Below are 12,563 nucleotides of genomic sequence, written 5' to 3' on the forward strand. Positions count from 1 at the left end.
CTCTTCTAGTGTCGGAGATATCACGACTTTTTTATAGGTGTACTTTTAATGCTCTATCTTTTCTAGTTTCGGAGATATCACGACTTTTCTATAAGTGTACCTTTAATGCTCTATCTCTTCTAGTTTCGGAGATATCACGACTTTTTTATAGGTGTACTTTTAATGCTCTACCTCTTTTACTTTCGGAGATATCACGATTTTTTATAGGTATAGTATTAATGCTCTATCTCTACTAGTTTCGGAGATATCACGACTTTTATATAAGTGTACTTTTAATGCTATATCTCTTCTAGTTTCGGAGATATCACCACTTTTTTATAGGTGAACTTTTAATGCTCTATCTCTTCTAGTTTCGGAGATATCATGACTTTTCTATAATTGTACTTTTAATGCTCTATCTCTTCTAGTGTCGGAGATATCACGACTTTTTTATAGGTGTACTTTTAATGCTCTATCTTTTCTAGTTTCGGAGATATCACGACTTTTCTATAAGTGTACTTTTAATGCTCTATCTCTTCTAGTTTCGGAGATATCAAGACATTTCTATAAGTGTACTTTTAATGCTCTATCTCTTCTAGTTTCGGAGATATCACGACCCTTTTTTAAGGTATACTTTTATTGCTCTATCTCTTCTAGTTTCGTAGATATCACGACTTTTCCATAAGTGTACTTTTAAAGCTCTATCTCTTCTAGTTTCGGAGATGTCACGACTTTTCCACAAGTGTACTTTTAATGCTCTGTCTCTTCTAGTTTCGGAGATATCACGACTTTTCTATAAGTGTACTTTTAATGCTCTATCTCTTCTAGTTTCGGAGATATCACGACTTTTCTATAAGCGTACTTTTATTGCTCTATCTCTTCTAGTTTCGGAGATATCAAGACTTTTCTATAAGTGTACTTTTAATGCTCTATCTCTTCTAGTTTCGGAGATATCACGACCCTTTTTAGGTATACTTTTATTGCTCTATCTCTTCTATTTTCGTAGATATCACGACTTTTCCATAAGTGTACTTTTAAAGCTCTATCTCTTCTAGTTTCGGAGATGTCACGACTTTTCCACAAGTGTACTTTTAATGCTCTGTCTCTTCTAGTTTCGGAGATATCACGACTTTTCTATAAGTGTACTTTTAATGCTCTATCTCTTCTAGTTTCGGAGATATCACGACTCTTTTTATAGGTATACTTTTATTGCTCTATCTCTTCTAGTTTCGGAGATATCAAGACTTTTCTATAAGTGTACTTTTAATGCTCTATCTCTTCTAGTTTCGGAGATATCACGACCCTTCTTTAGGTATACTTTTATTGCTCTATCTCTTCTAGTTTCGTAGATATCACGACTTTTCCATATGTGTACTTTTAAAGCTCTATCTCTTCTAGTTTCGGAGATGTCACGACTTTTCCACAAGTGTACTTTTAATGCTCTGTCTCTTCTAGTTTCGGAGATATCACGACTTTTTTATAGGAGTACTTTTAATGCTCTATCTCTTCTAGTTTCGGAGATATCACGACCTTTCTATAAGTGTACTTTTAATGCTCTATCTCTTCTAGTTTCGGAGATGTCATCACTTTTCCACAAGTGTACTTTTAATGCTCTGTCTCTTCTAGTTTCGGAGATATCACGACTTTTTTATAGGAGTACTTTTAATGCTCTACCTCTTCTAATTTCGGAGATATCACGATTTTTTATAGGTATAGTCTTAATGCTCTATCTCTACTAGTTTCGGAGATATCACGACTTTTATATAAGTGTACTTTTAATGCTCTATCTCTTCTAGTTTTGGAGATATCACCACTTTTTTATAGGTGTACTTTTAATGCTCTATCTCTTCTAGTTTCGGAGATATCACGACTTTTTTATAGGTGTACTTTTAATGCTCTACCTCTTCTACTTTCGGAGATATCACGATTTTTATAGGTATAGTCTTAATGCTCTATCTCTACTAGTTTCGGAGATATCACGACTTTTATATAAGTGTACTTTTAATGCTCTATTTCTTCTAGTTTTGGAGATATCACGACCTTTCTATAAGTGTACTTTTAATGCTCTATCTCTTCTAGTTTCTGAGATATCACGACTTTTCTATATGTGCACTTTTAATGCTCTATCTCGTCTAGTTTCGGAGATATCACGACTTTTTTATAGGTGAACTTTTAATTCTCTATCTCTTCTAGTTTCGGAGACATCACGACTTTTCTATAAGTGTACTTTTAATGCTTGTGGTGAATTATGGTTGTAGAAAAAAACCAAAAAACAAAATCACTAGCCTTTTTCCATTCTTCGGCAAAGTTGTGTGTTGGGAAATCTGATTATATTTCAAAGATGTATTTCCTGTAATTCTGTCATTAAAAAGTTTTATCGCATGTGACAAACTTATGGATACATCCTCCCAACCATACTTATGTGGATCTTTAGACAAACCACCAACAACTTCCGAAATAGCGCGGAGGTAGAACGCCTGCTTTCGGAACCTGGAGTGCTACGTTCGAATCCGGCTAAGACCATATTTTTTTATTTTTCTTTAATTTTTGCTTTAGTAGTCCCGTTAATTTTGGAGACTTGGCTTGATAATTCTAACATTGTATATGTGGTAGTGAGACTTGAGTCAAAGTGCAGATTGCTTCAGGCTGAGAATAATTTTGGGTTTATATTTTTTTTTTTCCGTTTAGTGCTCTCATGACTCTGTGTACCTTGTAGGTGGTGAAAATCCCACTTGTCTGTAAATCGTGCTCACATTACATTTGCTTCCACGCACATCGATCTTTTGCATTCCTACCATAAACAAGCGAACAACACGAAAATATAAACGGCATTAGCTTTTAACACGGAATTTTTGAAGTGGTTGCTAAGTAATAATTAAACAGAATAGTGAACGGCAAATTTTATCAACAATTATCATTTCAATCCGTGGCAATATACAAGTGAATTTGACCCTAACATTCTTTCAAACCAATAAGTTTATCAACTTAAAAGGTATTTATTTGAAGTTATTTTTCATGGTCAAAAAGGTTAAGCATCTAGTAACCATCTGAATTTCCTAAACCTTGACGCATCATCGAAACCAAGTTTAAAGCTAGAGAAAGCCAAGGTAAGAACGGCAATTTTGTGACTAAATAATGTCAGATTTAACAATGGTGTTATTTCTTTTCCCTTGATAGATTCCTCCTATATTCCTCATTTGCGGTAACCCCATTGTGAGCCGTGAATGAGGAATCTAATTTCTCTCGTTGGATAACTTGTCGTTCTAATTACGATATTTAATACTAGTTGCTGCATTGGGATTTTTTTTATTGACCAAATTTATAAATCCCCTCACCACCGTATTGTTTCCGGAGAATATTATTCAAATTGGATTTCTTGGATTATACTTAGTAGTTCTGTTATCACTAGACATCGGATTTTTGCATGTTTTTTATTTCTCATCCGATTGGACTCAAATTTTGGATCTAGGCGTTTTAAGGGTCAATTTTTCGATATTTGGGGTCATATCAAAAACATGCAAAAAATATGCAAAAAAAAATGCAAAATATATGCAAAAAATATGCAAAAAATATGCCAAAAAATATGCAAAATATGCAAAAAAAAATATGCAAAATATGCAGAATATGCAAAAAATATGCAAAATATGCAAACAGTTTTTGGCCGAAAATCGTCATAAAAGTCGAAAAATTGTCAATTAAAGTTGAAAAAACCATCAAAAAATACATAACAGTGTTCTAAACTAAGACTGTTGACCGTATAACATCGTTTTTTCAGCAGATTATCATGTTATTGAGACCATTTACGACAGTGTGGTGTAGGGTATAAAAGTATGGTATTGTAATACAATTTTTTTATTATTAAACTATGCAAAAATATAAAATTTGATAGAATATCAAACGCTCTATGTAAAATTCAATACTTTCTTTGTAATAATTTGTAGCGTTGGGCTGGTTATTGTTCAAAGGGAACAAATCGATGTCGGATTTTTTTAAGGCGGCAACCGCATAAAGTTTTTAGTTGGGTCAGATTTTAAGACTGTCAAAGTTTGAGCACAATTGGAATATGTTAACATGTGCCACTGGGGCCCTGACGTTATGAAAATCTCGATTTTTTGGCTATTTAGCGATTTCGGCGACCCATTTCTCTGGAATGGTTAAAGCTTTTTGTCCATATTAAGCATTAAATTAAAGACCATTCTGTTCTTAACATTTCTTGCTGAACAACAAACTACGTAAATATTACAGAATTCGAGATAATAAAGGCAATGTCCCGAAAAACGTGACTAGGTACGCCTTTGTGCGAAAATGGAGACTATTAAAAAACCTTTTCTTCATTTTTATCAATTCTTGGAATGAAAACAAATGTCTTTGACATTTTGTTCTAAATTAAATTTATTCAAGAGTCAGACATCATGTGGTTTTGGAGCTATCTGAGTACAGCTGACTACTTGAAGAACGCTCTGCTATGTAGTTCGCAACTTTCAAGTTGTTTACCATATTTTGCGTCTCCTGGAAATTCGGAGTTAATGTTTAATCTCTTGAACAACAAGAATTATGCCAGATCTTTTTCTAGGTTTTTCGGAAGTTGCTCTTTTGGAAGTTTGGATCGAATATTTCTGAAGAAATTTGAATCTTTGCTTTGTTAAGATTTTTGTTGCCTTTTGGCTCTTTACGGCGTTTTGCACCGTTGGATCAAACAATGCCAAGCCAACAAGTTCAGGACTAATATCCACAGGTGATTTATTATTTTGCTTTTTCCTTTTTCTGATACTTGTTTGTCTATGTTTTCGTATTTCAATAGATTTTCAATGAGGTCTAGCTCTTGTTTTTATGCTAAACGTATCGTAGAATCTGAAGAACCATCTGTCTCAAAACAATCAAGCGTGGCTTCAAGAAAATCGTAACTATGCAATTGTCATTTGTGCTGGACCTCTGTCAGGTGTATAGGAACGTTACTAGTATCATTATGGCTACAGAAGAAGCTATCGGAGAGGATCCCTACAAATATAAGATCTCTAGAAGCTTTATCCGTGAACAGCGGAGAATAAACCGTGAAAAATAAACGCAACAGCTTCAAGGAACGAGGCTATTTGTGCGCACTGGCATGGAAAACTATTACCAGATATTCTCAAAACAGAGAAGAAAAAACGGGTTGCTGTTCTGGTATCGCATGGGGGTAAATAACAACTCCTATGCGTTCCTGAAACTGACAGTAGTTCATGGGAGTCACGGGGTCCACGAGCTCGAGCAGATATTAGAGAGCTTCTGTACCACCGTACAAACTTGTTAGAAAATTGTTAAGAGGAATTTTTGGCTGCAAGTTTGGAAGCACATCCGGACATCAACCAAACATATTCAAGCGATTTCTATAAGAGTAGTCTGCGATTGACAAATCCAAGATCGAAGTAGGCGAGAGTGTTTTAAAACTACTGCCCAGCCCACTTCCCAAGAACAAGAGGCCGTAGAAGCACCTACCTAATAGGTAGCTGCGTACCCGTATACCCAGACGTTGAAATTACGGGCATAAGTAAGTTAAAATATGTATGAACAAAATGTAAGCGTTTGTCATTGAAGCCATACAATGAATGTACAAATGTCCATCTTTGTAAAAACAAAATTGCATTTAAAAAAGGAAATGGTTAATGGATAGCGATGCCATTCCACGGCCGATATATCTGATGAGTCTCTACAAAAGGCGAACCATGTCACATAATGGTGGTTGTGAGGGTTCGAATCTTCGGCTTTCCTTTTTCACTTGCAAACATCATCGGTCATTAAGCTCGACTCCAACGAGAAATGAATTAAAATTAATATTAAAATAGATCTTCGCCCTAATAGGCAACATTTTCAAATAAAGTAAAATATATTCGTTTTCATTCGCTAAAATTTGATAATATAGGAAGAAAATAGACTCCATTTTTGCCCTAAGTCCTTTTTCGGGACATTGGGTTTAATAATTCGAATTCAGTAACACTTACGTACATTGTTGTTCAGCAAGAAATGTTAAGAACAGAATAGATTTTAATTAAATGCGTAATACGGGCAAGTAGCTTTAACCGTTCCACATATATAGGCCGTCGAAGTCGCCAAATAGCAAAAAAATAGATTTTCATAACTTCGAGGCCCCAGTACCACGTGTTACCATATTCGAATTGTGCTCAAACTTTGGAAATCTTAAAATCTAATAATACTAAAAGGTTTAGGCGGCTCCCCGGCTAAAAAATCCGAGATCGATTTGGTCCTTTGAGTTAAAACCAGCCCAATGCTACAAATTAAATTAAGATGCTACAAACAAGAAAATATTGAATTTTACATAACACGTTTGATATTTTATCAAATTTTATATTTTTACATAGTTTAATAATAAAAAAATGGTATTACGATACCATATTTTAATACCCTACACCACACTGTCGTAAATGGTCTCAATAACATAATAATCTGCTGAAAAAAAAACGATGTTATACGGTCAACAGTCTTAGTTTAGAACACTGTTATGTATGTTTTGATGGTTTTTTCAACTTTAAATGACAATTTTACGACTTTTATGACGATTTTCGGCCAAAATCTGTTTGCATATTTTGCATATTTTTTGCATATTCTGCATATTTTTTGCATATTTTGCATATTTTTTGCATATTTTGCATATTTTTTGCATATTTTGCATATTTTTTGCATATTTTGCATATTTTGTGCATATGCAAAATATGCAAATATGCAAAATAAATACGAAATATGACCCTGCCATTGAATTTAGATTTCTTTGAAACGAATTTTGGTCCAATCAGAATCTTCGTATCTTTAATATTAAAAAATATGCAAATATGCAAAATCCGATGTCTAGTTATCACTAAACCAATGTGCCAACCGGAACATTAACACTTGTCCCCCTAAGCAACAATATTCTACTGTGCTAAAACAACAAAGAGAGATAATAACCAAACACCTTGTGACTGGCTTCCTAAAAGACCCTTCCTCATTGGGGGTGTGCTAAAAATAGAATAAGACAGCCCGTCTGACTGCAGTCGTACACCGACGTTGTGTAGCACATAGTTCAATCATCAGCCGCCAAAACCATCTCACAAGCCACCAACATGAATATCGCCCAATAGCCTAGTTGGCTAGCAAGCATAGTATAAGCATCAGCATTAACAGAGACTTGGGTTCGAATCCCGCCAGGAGTAGCAAAGATTATTTATAATTTAAAATTACATCGCTAAATTTTCTAAGTACAAAACAAAAACCATCAATTAATTTATTAATTACATAAAATCCTTAAAATATGCAAAAATTTTAAAATTCTAATAACTCTCTATTCAAGCCCTACAGCAAAACCGTACACCAATGTGTACACACATCCTTCGCCACTTCTTCCTAACAACGTTCGTCGAGGCCTCGAGGATCTGGAACAGTGAATTCTAAAGGATTTGTAAGAATGACCTCTACTTTCTAGAGCGTATGAAACCAGCAAAAACAGTGAGTCATTAGTAATTGAAACAACCAATTTTAAAATATTTGCATAAAAAAGGATATAATCTGATAGGACAAACCTATCAAGTCAAAATAAACGAAAGGATTAATTCTTTAATTCGATAAGCTTCCGATTCCTTGGTCCTTGAGGAAAATGATAGTCCTTGAATCTGTGCCTGTTTACGACTCAAAAATGACCTATGCTTGTTAAAGATATAATCCTTTGGTTTATTTACTAAAGTAAAACTAAACCATATAAATCCGTAAATTCCAATTGTGTTATTTAATCTTCAAAGATAATTAATCAATTTTCCAAAATATGAATTTTAAATTGAGAATAGATCCTTCGGATACTATATGAAATATAATTGTAAAATCTTTAACTCAATCAATTAGCCAAAGTGCTCAGTTGAGATAACAAATTGTATAACCTAAATTTCACCCACTATGTGGATTATGTTTGTTATTATCACTACATATTGAAAAAAAGGAAGTTGTGAAATATTGAACATTTTATACTATAAATTAAGTGTTGTACTTCACCTGAATACTCATTCCTTAAATACCATTGAATTTAGTACATACCAAAAATCTCAGATTCGTAGGTATATAATCACATTATGAAATCCTTATACCCTATTTGCTGTCATCTGTATAGTCTCTTTTCTTGAATACATATATATATTGTTTTCATTATTCGTTTGATGAATTACTATCTCAAATACATTTTTGATAACAACATGACATGCTAGTTCTGTTAATTTCTTACTGCGGTGAGGTAGGCTAAGAGGGGTAAGAAGAAGGTACATTTGGGGTCTCTACAAAAATTTTAGCATTCAGACCATGGCTGGTGGGGTACAGAGTCTTGGACTCCAACTAACATCTGGAGATCCTAATTCCAATCCTAGGGTTGATCTTCACATTTCTCCGTTCTTCTTGACAAAAAGGGGCACAGTTATTTGCCAAGAAATTAGCCATCCAAAAGTTGTTTTTTTTTTTGGTTTTTTTTTTGAAGGGAGTCTATAATTTTTTTTATTTATGTTCAGGAAGGTATGTTTGGATTCAAAGAGGACACGAACCCCCCACACCCGACTGCTTGTTAGCGTATTCAATGGCTCCCACAGTCCGAATTGAATTACATATTTTTATAACTATTTTAACCTCATAGTATCTTCCTCAATTCAGGTGAAACATGGCCTAAAGTAGGTTGAGTAACGTAACCTTAAATAGGTGTTACATCTAGCTTGAACAGTACATGCTCTATCTCTTCTAGTTTCAGAGATATTACGACTTTTTTATAGGTGTACTTTTAATGCTCTATCTCTTTTAGTTTCGGAGATATTACGACTTTTTTTATAGGTGTACTTTTAATGCTCTATCTCTTCTAGTTTCGGAGATATCATGACTTTTCTATAAGTGTACTTTTAATACTCTATCTCTTCTAGTTTCGGAGATATCACGACTTTTTTATAGGTGTACTTTTAATGCTCTATCTCTTCTAGTTTCGGAGATATCACGACCTTTCTATAAGTGTACTTTTAGTGCTCTATCTCTTCTAGTTTCTGAGATATCACGACTTTTTTATAGGTGTACTTTTAATGCTCTATCTCTTCTAGTTGCGGAGATATCACGACCTTTCTATAAGTGTACTTTTAATGCTCTATCTCTTCTAGTTTCTGAGATATCACGATTTGTCTATAAGTGCACTTTTAATACTATATCTCTTCTAGTTTCGGGGATATCACGGCTTTTCTATAAGTGTACTTTTAAAGCTCTATCTCTTCTAGTTTCGTAGATATCACGACTTTTCCATAAGTGTACTTTTAAAGCTCTATCTCTTCTAGTTTCGGAGATATCACGACTTTTTTATAGGTGTACTTTTGGTGCTCTACCTCTTCTAGCTTAGGAGATATCACGATTTTTTATAGGTATAGTCTTAATGCTCTATCTCTACTATTTTCGGAGATATCACGACTTTTCTATAAGTTTACTTTTAATGCTCTGTCTCTTCTAGTTTCGGAGATATCACGACTTTTTTTATAGGTGTACTTCTAATGCTCCATCTTTTCTAGTTTCGGAGATATCACGACTTTTTTATAGGTGTACTTTTAATGCTCTATCTCTTCTAGTTTCGGAGATATCAGGACTTTTTTTTATAGGTATACATTTAATGCTCTATCTCTTCTAGTTTCGGAGATATCACGACTTTTTTATAGGTATGCTTTCAATGCTCTATCTCTTCTGGTTTCGGAGATATCACGACTTTTTTATAGGTGTACTTTTAATGCTCTATCTCTTCTAGTTTCGGAGATATCACGACTTTTTATAGGTGAACTTTTAATGCTCTATCTCTTCTAGTTTCGGATATACCACGACTTTTCTATAAGTGTACTTTGAATGCTCTATCTCTTCTAGTTTCGGAGATATCAAGACTTTTCTATAAGTGTACTTTTATTGCTCTATTTCTTCTAGTTTCGTAGATATCACGACTTTTTTATAGGTATACATTTAATGCTCTATCTCTTCTAGTTTTGGAGATATCACGTCTTTTTTATAGGTATACTTTTAATGCTCTGTCTCTTCTGGTTTCGAAGATATCACGACTTTTTGTATAGGTGTACTTTTAATGCTCTATCTCTTCTAGTTTCGGAGATATCACGACGTTTTTATAGGTTAACTTTTAATGCTCTATATCTTCTAGTTTCGGAGATATCACGACTTTTCTATAAGTGTACTTTGTATGCTCTATATCTTCTAGTTTCGGAGATATCACGACTTTTCTATAAGTGTACTTTGAATGCTCTATCTCTTCTAGTTTCGGAGATATCACGACTTTTCTATAAGTGTACTTTTAAAGCTCTATCTCTTCTAGTTTCGGAGATGTCACGACTTTTCCACAAGTGTACTTTTAATGCTCTGTCTCTTCTAGTTTCTGAGATATCACGACTTTCTTATAGGAGTACTTTTAATGTTCTATCTCTTCTAGTTTCGGAGATATCACGACCTTTCTATAAGTGTACTTTTACTGCTCTATCTCTTCTAGTTTCGGAGACGTCATCACTTTTCCACAAGTGTACTTTTAATGCTCTGTCTCTTCTAGTTTCGGAGATATCACGACTTTTTTATAGGAGTACTTTTAATGCTCTATCTCTTCTAGTTTCGAAGATATCACGACTTTTCTATAAGTGTACTTTTAAAGCTCTATGTCTTCTAGTTTCGGAGATATCACGACTCTTTTTATAGGTATACTTTTACTGCTCTATCTCTTCTAGTTTCGGAGACGTCATCACTTTTCCTCAAGTGTACTTTTAAAGCTCTATCTCTTCTAGTTTCGGAGATATCACGACTTTTTATAGGTGAACTTTTAATGCTCTATCTCTTCTAGTTTCGGATATACCACGACTTTCTATAAGTGTACTTTGAATGATCTATCTCTTCTAGTTTCGGAGATATCACGACTTTTCTATAAGTGTACTTTTAATGCTCTATTTCTTCTAGTTTCGGAGATATCACGACTTTTTTATAGGTATACTTTTAACGCTCTATCTCTTCTGGTTTCGGAGATATCACGACTTCTTTGTAGGTGAACTTTTAATGCTCTATCTCTTCTAGTTTCGGAGATATCACGACTTTTCTATAAGTGTACTTTTAATGCTCTATCTCTTCTAGTTTCTGAGATATCACGACTTTTCTATAAGTGCACTTTTAATGCTCTATCTCGTCTAGTTTCGGAGATATCACGACTTTTTTATAGGTGAACTTTTAATGCTCTATCTCTTTTAGTTTCGGAGATATCACGGCTTTTCTATAAGTGTACTTTTAATGCTCTATCTCTTTTAGTTTCGGAGATATCACGACTTTTTTATAGGTGTACTTTTAATGCTCTATCTCTTCTAGTTTCGGAGATATCACGACTTTTTTATAGGTGTACTTTTAGTGCTCTACCTCTTCTAGTTTCGGAGATATCACGATTTTTTATAGGTATAGTCTTAATGCTCTATCTCTACTAGTTTCGGAGATATCACGACTTTTCTATAGGTGTACTTTTAATGCTCTATCTCTTCTAGTTTCGGAGACATCACGACTTTTTTATAGGTGTACTTTTAATGCTCTATCTCTTCTAGTTTCGGAGATATCACGACTTTTTTATAGGTGAACTTTTAATGCTCTATCTCTTCTAGTTTCGGATATATCGCGACTTTTCTATAAGTGTACTTTGAATGCTCTATCTCTTCTAGTTTCGGAGATATCACAACTTTTCTATAAGTGTACTTTTAAAGCTCTATCTCTTCTAGTTTCGGAGATATCACAACTTTTTTATAGGTATACTTTTAATGCTCTATCTCTTCTGGTTTCTGAGATATCACGACTTTTTTATAGGTGTACTTTTAATGCTCTATCTCTTCTAGTTTCGGAGATATCAAGATTTTTCTATAAGTGTACTTTGTATGCTCTATCTCTTTTAGTTTCGGAGATATCACGACTTTTCTATAAGTGTACTTTGAATGCTCTATCTCTTCTAGTTTCGTAGATATCACGACTTTTCCATAAGTGTACTTTTAAAGCTCTATCTCTTCTAGTTTCGGAGATGTCACGACTTTTCCACAAGTGTACTTTTAATGCTCTGTCTCTTCTAGTTTCGGAGATATCAGGACTTTCTTATAGGAGTACTTTTAATGTTCTATCTCTTCTAGTTTCGGAGATATCACGACCTTTCTATAAGTGTACTTTTACTGCTCTATCTCTTCTAGTTTCGGAGACGTCATCACTTTTCCACAAGTGTACTTTTAATGCTCTGTCTCTTCTAGTTTCGGAGATATCACGACTTTTTTATAGGAGTACTTTTAATGCTCTATCTCTTCTAGTTTCGGAGATATCACGACCTTTCTATAAGTGTACTTTTAATGATCTATCTCTTCTAGTTTCGGAGATATCACGACTTTTTTATAGGTTAACTTTTAATGCTCTATCTCTTCTAGTTTCGGAGATATCACGACCTTTCTATAAGTGTACTTTTAGTGCTCTACCTCTTCTAGATTCGGAGATATCACGATTTTTTATAGGTATAGTCTTAATGCTCTATCTCTACTAGTTTCGGAGATATCACGACTTTT

This window comes from Musca autumnalis, unplaced genomic scaffold, assembly GCF_047663935.1.
Source record: "Musca autumnalis isolate F117 unplaced genomic scaffold, ASM4766393v1 scaffold_5, whole genome shotgun sequence".
In the NCBI taxonomy this organism is placed as follows: domain Eukaryota; kingdom Metazoa; phylum Arthropoda; class Insecta; order Diptera; family Muscidae; genus Musca; species Musca autumnalis.